Here is a 9,507-nt window from a genome sequence, read left to right as displayed (position 1 = left end):
TGACACTAAAACACTAACAGAGCAGATTAAAAGGCAGGGATTACGTTGATTCACAGATGCAGAGGAAAAATTCAACCACTACATTTATTCAGAGGGGGAAATTGAGATTGAAGTTTAGTAAAATCAGCATTGGCAACATTAATCTGTCACTTAGTTTCCTCCGGTAGTCCATTAGAAGGAGGCGGTGATGGGGTTTCGATGTGGGTGGTTGCCCAGGGTGGCGTCAGCAGGGAGGCTCTTTGGGTGGATTGGTTGAGGCTGGAACTGATTCTGGGCTCCATCAAAGTTGAATTCATTTCAATTTCAGCTCGTTTAAATAGCAAATCTAAAGAAATATAAACCCAGCAGATTGCACACAGTCACTGATTTGCAGCGTTCACTGCTCCTGACTTCACTCCAGTCCTTCATACGGAGCATGCATGTAGCGACGGTGGAGAGGAGACGCTCCTCTTTAACAGGAAGAAACCTCCAGCTGAATCACAACCTGACTCAGTGCGAGCGGCCGTCTGTCACAGTCTGAGGAGACGGAGCAGATGCACAAAAGAGAGGGAAACACGCTTAGGTCAGTCAGTCAACCCTGGAGTGATTGTTCCTTATAGAGTCAAATTTAGTTAAAGTCCCAGAAGAGTTTACCAAACTTTACTTGTTTATGTTTGTGAGGGTAGGGTGGAAATAGGCATTTACCTGGACTCACTCCCAAACAGTCAGTTAGATTGCAGAGTTTCCCTCAGAAAACCTGCTAAGCCCAGTGGTTGTGGCGCTAGTTCAATCAGTCTGCCGTGTTTTACGAGTTATAAATGCTTCAAATTTAAGCATTTGTCATGATTTGGTTGAATGGAGGTGAGGCAAAACGCTGACGAACCGGATAAGGTGAGTAGATGTAGGTTTAATGAGGAATAAAAGCACAGAACAGATCCAAACAGTCCAAAAATCCTGGCGGCACAGTTGAGCGGAAAACAGTAGCTCAGCACTGGTGGCAACAGGTAACACGAAGGACAGCCAATACGGCAAGCTACAAACGACTGCACAGAACATGGGCGGTGACGTCAGGACCCGACGAAGACAAAGACACACAGGTGATACTAAATACACGTGAGGTAATCAGGGAACGAGAAACACCTGGGAGCTAATCAAGGGGAGACAGGACAGCACAGAGACTCAGGAACACAGAAAACTCAAAACCTCCTATTGTTTCTTTATTCTTCCTTTAAACTTGTCCTCAATAAAATCAGAAAAAGGCTTGAAAACATCAACATTCATGTTTGAATAGTCAAATGCTCATTCACTGTATCTCAAAAAGCGGAAAGTGACATTGTTTCCTTCTTGACCTTTTATCACCTTTAAATCAGCGAGGCTTTAAGGAGTCTGTGATCAAACACCAATAACACTTCTTGTTCTGATCATGACACTGTAATGGCTCTAACTGAGGCTGTGATGCTTCCTTCATCGTCTTCTTCATCTGGTCAATATCAAATCAATGGTGTTTTGTTTACTCGCTGGTAGATAGCCTCTAATTACAATAATGTGATCAGAGTCGGTGGAAGGTGATAAAATCGCTGCCAGGTGATAGATTTGGGAAATAGTCACTGCAGTTTGTGTTTAAGCACAGAAAGGACACATTAGGAGAAGCACTTATCCTATCACTCCCATCTGAACCAGGACGTATGCTAAAAACAAGAAGGTCAAGAGGTCAAATATTATTCTATTGGTACTACTGCAGGTTGATTTATAAAGTCATTGCAAAAATGGAGGAGTGATGTTGCTCTTTAATCCAATCAAGGTTTAAAATATTTATGAATGAGTTGGTTTTCACTTTAAGCAACATTTAATTAGAGTATAAATGAGGCACGTCCTCTTCCAGTTGTTGGGTTTGTTGGATGTAATATAAATAATGGTCTCTATTTCAGATTCTGATCCTTAACATTTCCTTAAATGCATAAAAATACACTATCAAAACAGTCAGCATAAAGAAGCTGTCCAGGAGAAACTTGTCCCACTCTGATCTCAAAGTTTTGCAAGGATTTGCTAATAAAACCTATGTTTAGCTGGTAATCAGCGAGTGAGTGGACTGCTATGAAAGCAGGACTTCTGGTTGTTTGGAGAACACAGAAGTATGTTAGGACAATGCCAAGAAGGAAGGACATCAGCAGTGATCTCAGAGAAACAGTCATTTTCACAGACTGACATCAGGAAAAGCAAAAAAAAAAAAAAAAAGGAAAGAAAGAAAGAAAGAAACAAAAAATTTAATCTATGAAATGAGACATCACTGTTCCTTGAGTTTCCTTCAGTTTGGTCAACACAGAGCAAAACTCAAATCATAAATTTCCAAACTAATTCAACCCCACTCATAGATTCCTGGGAGCAGGATATCAAAAAATCCTTAAACTCTGACCAGGAGTCATAACTTTCATACAAATCTAAACGAGGATCATATTTAGGAGGAAAGTTTCTGTCATGACAGAGTTAGAAATTCCACTTTTTCTGAGTCTGAGAAGCAAATCCCTCAGCTGAGGTAAGAGACGAGCGGCGGTGATGCTCCAGCGTCCTGACTCAGCTGTTAGTGGGAGTTTATCTCTGCGGTAAAAGCTAACCCTGGACTCACTTTCTGCCTCATGATGTGTGCAGAAATAACACACACACACACACACACACACACACACGCCCACACACCCACACACACACACACACACACACACAGGCAAGGACACATTCTGCAAAATAACACCCCTCTTTGAGCTTTTTCTGTTTCAAAGGCAGAAGATGATCCTCACATTTTACTCTTCAATGTTCAACAAAATGTATATTTCAAAGAATATGTTGCACACGATCTGCACTGTACAGCAATTCTCCAGATGAGGCTGTTGATGATTAACCCCACTCCTTCAGGTTGTTTGCTGCTCAGTGGCTGGAAAACTGGAACAATAACATGCAAACATGAGGGTAATGGCAGTGGTGCCAGGCAGGCAGAGCACACAGATAGGAGAACAACACACACACACACACACACACAGAGATCTGAGGCTGCTTCAGGTTGTTTCACTGGATAAAAGTTACTGAGCTGCATTCATCGTGGCTACAGTGGAGCAAACTTCATTAAAATTTTTATTTCATTGGAAAAGAAAAAAGGCTGAACTTTAACTTGCTTTAAAGGTAAATATTTATTTGCTTAGCGCCATGCAAAAACATTCATAATCCTCCAACTTGTGTTTTATTAAGATTTCATGCGATGGATCAAATTAAAGAGAAAGTACAGAACGGTTCGTAGTTTTCGCAAATAAAAAATCTGAAATATTTATTATTGAGAGTTCTCTCAAGAAGTGACATTCGTAGCTTGTCAGCTTTTTTAGATTTAAAAAACCTCTAACACGAACAAGCTATGAAACATGGTGGTGGCATCATGATGCTGTGGGGAAGAGTGAGGGTTTGGATGGAGCTAAATTCAGGAAGAAAACCTGCAAAAACTTGAAACTGGGATGGAAATTAAGGTAAGTTCCTGGAAACAGCTGTTTTAGAAAGCTTTTGCTGTCTTGCTGTTAGATCCTTTAATGAATCTGTTCATGAGGTTTTCTAACATTCCTTTATTGAATCTGTTCATGAGGTTTTCTAACATGCGGCTCACAGTGCAGGAAATAAAGGCTGGAACTGCTGCTCTTGCCTCGAAATGTAATCTTTGCTCCTTGGTCATGTGACAGGATCTTAGATTAAGGGAAAAGAACAGTTCATGTCCGACTTCTGCTGCAACCAGACGGAGCGAAGCAGAAGCCAATTAGTCGAAAGATGAAAGAGGTTTTGTGTCTGCTGGCTAAAATAAGAAGTGACGCCAGTGCGCCAGGTTCTCTTGGACAAAACCTGGTAGAGAAACGACTCCCATGCCGCTCCCATAAAGCCGTGGTGTCGAACCTGGACTGCAGCCAGCTCATCACAATAATGGACCGACCCGAACCGAGCGCTAATCTCTGCAGCAACGTTCTCTTTTCCATGTCCTTTGTGCTTCAGGGCTCAGTTTCCTGTCAGCATAGAGGTGGTCAGAGTGATGAAACTGGGTTTTCAAAGAACTTGAAATTAAATTTGGGATAAAAGTCTAGTGGAAACCCCCCCACCCCCAGCACTTTAAAGACACTTAGAATGTTTCAGTTCAATATATTTCACAGGTTAGCTTGTACTAAACAAATAAGGTTGTGTTTATCTTCGTAAATGAGAAAATTACTAAAAGAGGTTAAGATGCTGCTTTTCTAAAGTAACAAAAAAATAAATAAAACAACGAGAACCCTGATAAATAAGACTGAACAGAAACCCAAATTAAGAACCAAAAATCTCCAAGGTCCAATGTGAGAAAATGGAAGCAAGGAGTGACATGATGGGGTCAGCAGGTTTCCATAGCAACCATTACAGCCCGTCTGCCATTTGTTTAGGAAGCATGACCGACGTTTCTCTGTCCTATCATCAAAATGCAAACATGGAGTGTGGAACCTTGTGCTTTTGGTTGGTTGGTTTTGTGTAAAAAGAAAGAAAAACAAGAAGATGATTTTCTGTAAATCTCAATTTTAGTCATGAAAGATGGTTTACGATGGTGTGACATCAGCACAAACATCCCCAGGAACGTTGTTAGAGTCGATGACATCATGAAAAGTTTGAAACACAGTAAAGATGTGGGCGACGGTCCGAGAAAACTGAAAGTGGGCGAACGCGATGAAGGAATCAAAACACACGCCCGAATCATCTGCTCAGAAATCGACCTTTTTCATGGTCAACTCAACTTACAGGTTGTTTTTATTTGTCCAGATTTCTGTCTGCGTGATAATTCTGCTACCAGAAAACGATTAAAAACCTGAAGCTGATGCTGTTGTACAAAGAATGAGTCAATTACATAAATAAAATGTTCTCTGAGAAATGAGTTCTTCATCAACATCTTCACAGCTGAGGCTGCTGAAACGCTTTGGGGCTTTTCGCTTATAGTGATGGCTTGTAATAGGATGCCGTGATTTAACTAGGTCATTTTACTTTAGACTTTAGTCTGTGGTTGAGGTGTTGTCTCCTGTTACAACGTGCTCTATTTTCAGCTGTTGTTGACCCATTATGTTAACCAACCCCCCTTTAAACCCGCCACCATAAGTTATTCCTGCTCCAACCTTTCACTCCAAAGAAAAAAAAAACAAAACACCTTTACGAATCAATATTGTGCGTGATTTGACGATCTTGGAAAGGTAAGCAGACAGAAGAGTTTCAGCCAGTAGAGCAAGTCAAAACCAGGGTAACTTGGAACGAGACGTCCATGCAGGAGGAGGAGGAGGTGTGCTTATCTGAGCCAAATCTCTGTCTCCAGTGGGGAACTGATGAGAGGCAGAGTCCACCCTGCACAGGGTGCCTGTCCATCACAGGGAACCAGAACCAGAACTGAAAATCACTCAAAACAAAACAAAACAAAAAAACTTGTTAAAAATGAGGAGAAAGGAGCAAAAACGTCAATGAAAAGTACAAATGTTAGCATCTTTTTTTTTTTTTTTGCAAAGATTTGAAGCTACGCTTTCTAGCATCATGAAATAAAGATAAAATAGCGTTTTTTTTTGACCGTTTTTCTTGCATCCCTAGAACATTTCATTTGAAGATCCACTCAAAGCTTAAGTATGGAGAAGGACAGCAGTTCATAAATTTCCCAGAAACCTATCCGAAGATGGACTGAGCACATGTTCGCTCATCCCTCTGGGTATCACGAAAGCTACATAGTGCTTATTTATGAACAGGTAGTCATCAGGCTATTTACTGAAACTTAAGATGGGTTTGCTCAACAACTGGGGTGGACAGGAGGGGCGTGACGGGAGGGAGGTTTTCGAGGAGGAGGAGCACAGGAAGGGAAATGTCTGGAAAGCAGAAAGGAGTCCTGTGACCTGAGTGAGAAAAAGAGGAGTGTGTGAATCCACAGGAAAACACGCTGCAGGGGGAAGAAAAGAGGAAATAGGAAGAGTGAGGAGGAGGAGGAAGAGTGGAAGGATGGGAGTGGAGACGGTAATGTGAGCCTTGTGTTTACAAAGTCCCCAGAAACTGCTGGGACAGGGTGTTCAGAAACACAGACTGATCAGGATCAAAACATGAGGATTCAGGTGAATCTGTAAGGAACCACAAACTATTGTTGATGCTGGTTGTTAACAGGGAACAAAAGGGATGCCATCGTTAAAGTATACAGTACTATATTTATGAAAACAATCTAATCTGACTGCAGATGGATCCATTCTACTAAAGTCGACTGAGCATCTTGTTAAAGATGCGATGTGGGCAGAACGTCACAGCAAATTCACATATTTTAAAAAAATCAGCAAATCAATTTTTGGGATTTGTGTTTTTCCTCTATGAAATCATCTTATATATAAACATATAGACCAAAGCTGAACTGTGTACAAACACAAATAAGACATCTTTGTTATTATTGGGGCCTGCCCATAGCAATGCATAATTAGAGTATTAGACCATAAGGGAGCATGGACCATGCAATGCATTCAAACTTCATTTTGTAGATACATCCGTGATCTTTTTTAAAGTGAAGAGAGCATGTCGATATGAATTATGGTTTGTCCACAACTTCTTTCTTAGTGACCCAAAGTTTTAGATTTTTGGAAAAATCACAGTGTGAATGCCGCTCCGCTATAGTGAGTCAGAGTGACATTTTGACCCCAAATCACTTTTTAACTCGCCCTCACGCTCACAAATATTGCATGATTGGTATGAAACTCGGTCATGACATTGATACGCATGCCTGCTCCGGTCAAATGTTTTCAAACATTATCTAGCGCTTACAAAGTCATGCGCCAGGGTATCTGACAGATCTCACTGATTCACTTCCACGTATTTCTGAAAAATTTCAGACCTTGGCACACACCTTCTTTATATCATCGCTGTTAATACTGTGAGTGAGGTAGAAATATGAACCGCAGGACTATCGGAGACGACAAATAGCCCTCTCATATGCTTCAAACGGTTTTTGAATATGTATTACGGTTCCCGAACAGGAAACAGTTGTTTGCAATGCTTTTTTTAGTCAAACTGGCTGGCTCAAACAGAGAATTGTCTCCCCCTGGATGTCTCACTCACAGCTGGCAGAGAGGATTATTTACCATGGCAACGGAACCCAGAGCAGGGAGAGCTGCTGAGGACTACAAATACGCATCACTGTAGTTCTAACTAGTAGTTCAGTTAAAACAGAGGAGGACTGAGCTGGCCTTTAGAAAAACTTGCTGCTATGGGCTGTATATAACTCATTTAACTCAGTCACTGTTACACATGGGATGAGTTTGGCCCTTTGAAATGAAGCTTACTGAAAATTTCAAAATAAAAGCCCTAGAAAATCTTTACATCAGGTAATTGCTTTTTTGAGCGTCATATGACTGATTTAATCCAATGACTGTTACACATGGGATGACTTTGACACTTTCAAATAAAGCTTAACAAAAATTTCAAAATAAAAGCCTTGGCAATTTTTACATCATGTAATTTCTCTTTTTGGCTTTATGTGACTGGTTTATCCAAAGCACTCTTACACATTGGATTAGTGTGGGCATTTATTATGAAGCTTTCTGCAAATTTCAAAATAAAAGCCTCAATATGCCCCTCTGGATAGTGCACCGCCACAGGCGGTGCAATAATATCATTCTGCATTATCTGTTTCTCTCAGGTTATGGAACTGCCTTGCGCAGCAAAGCAGTTCATTAGCATTAGCCTTATTGCTTAAATAAGCTATTACCTATTTTTCTGTGTTATTAGCCATGTTTAGTATACTGAATGGAGTAAGTAAATTACAGAGAACATTCTAATGATACCCCACATGTTAAACATGTTATACTGAAAGTATTTATGCTTTCATTAGCATTTTGGCTAATTTGAGCTTATACACTAATTTCAACATACTGAATGGTGCAAGTGCATGTTAGTCAACATGCTTGTGACTCTCCAAGGGCTATTGACTACCATTCAGCTAAGCTTAGCATTGATGCTAATTTTTAGCATCAGAACGCTGGGTCCAAACCGACGGGCACACTTTGGCAGGCCCCAGTTAAATTTCTTCAGGAATTTTCTAGTTCTTTTTGATGTTTTCACATCAGTTCATTTTGTCTATATCTAACAGTGCAAAGCTGTTTAAGTTACAGAGAAACGGGGCAAACGTTATCACATTTAATCACATTTAACGTAATATCACATTTAAAGCAAAATCCAAACTTATTGTTGTCAAGTTGAAAGGAGGGGAAATGGTATACATTATCACTGTCCCACAACAGGCCTAAAAACATTTCACAAGTGTTCACAAAGCTCAACTTGGGCAGAAAATATCAGGAATCATTTCAAAAATGAAATATTCAATGTTTCCCCTGTTCTGTTTTTGCCATCATAAAACTACATTTCCTGCTGGTTTGGTTTTGCTTTGAGTTATTCAAACTTGAATTTGAGTTAAATAAGTGACATTATTTTACTATCTTACACCCAACAGAGTCTCCTGCCAGAAACAACCAGGCTTATTAGAAGATCATGTTCATTATGATTGCTGATGTATCTGTGGATAAACCAGTCTGAACTTGCTCCTGTTTTGTCTCGTTGCTCAATGTTTTTTTTGCTGAGTCGCAAGTGCAAAGCGCATCAGAGTTGACTCAGAGTTTTAATGCTTCTCCTCCAGACTTTAACCAGCTCCGATACTCCACAATCAATTTTCCCATTAGGACAGGCTGCTGTCAGGACAAAGGACGCCTGACTTGTGTTTTTTTTTTTCTCTTAAACATCTGTTTCACAAGCTTTCTTAAAAACTGATAGGTTCCACTGAAAACCAGGCCTTCAATGTTGAAGAAAAATTAAGATATTCAGTCAAATAAGTGACTTTGTGTGATTCTTCGTGTCGTATTCCTCATCCAAAGTGTTTCTCCCTGCAGAAAAAGTTGCTTCCTGTTATAATCCTGTTCGCTGAGCCAGCAGCACAGATTGTTTTGTTCTCCTCAAACCAACATGAGTATAACTTCCTGTTTCAGAGCGTGTCTCAGAGAACAATGTTTCACAGATATGATAATGAAAAAAACACAACACAAACTCAGACTGGGTTGTTTTTGAGATGAGAAATCCTCTTCCCTCTGTGTGTTTGATCGTATTAACGTCCTTGGAGCTCGTCCCCCCTCACTCTGCACCTCCTGCTCAGGGCTGTTTTCGTGGAAGTCTGGCTAGATCCAGTTCACACTGCTTCAGGACGTGACCTAAAGCTGTGTGTTGCTCGCTCCCTCTTCTCCTCCTGAACAGATTAAGACAGAGAAATTCAAGGCTGTGGAAAGAACACCTTCAAACCAATAACTCTTGGACAAATTACAGCCATTAAATGCAATTATTCTAGGGTCTGTTGCGGCTTTCTGTCAGTTTTTCTTTGGCCAGTTCGTCTTCCTGACCATGACAGTGCAGAAAACTTAAATGAGAGAGCAATGTGAATAAAGTGAGGATGAAATAAAAAGAATCAGAGTTAAAACAGCCAAAAAAAATAAAATAAAA

Source organism: Gambusia affinis, linkage group LG18, assembly GCF_019740435.1.
Source record: "Gambusia affinis linkage group LG18, SWU_Gaff_1.0, whole genome shotgun sequence".
Taxonomy (NCBI): Eukaryota; Metazoa; Chordata; class Actinopteri; order Cyprinodontiformes; family Poeciliidae; genus Gambusia; species Gambusia affinis.
This window is presented reverse-complemented; position numbering follows the sequence as displayed.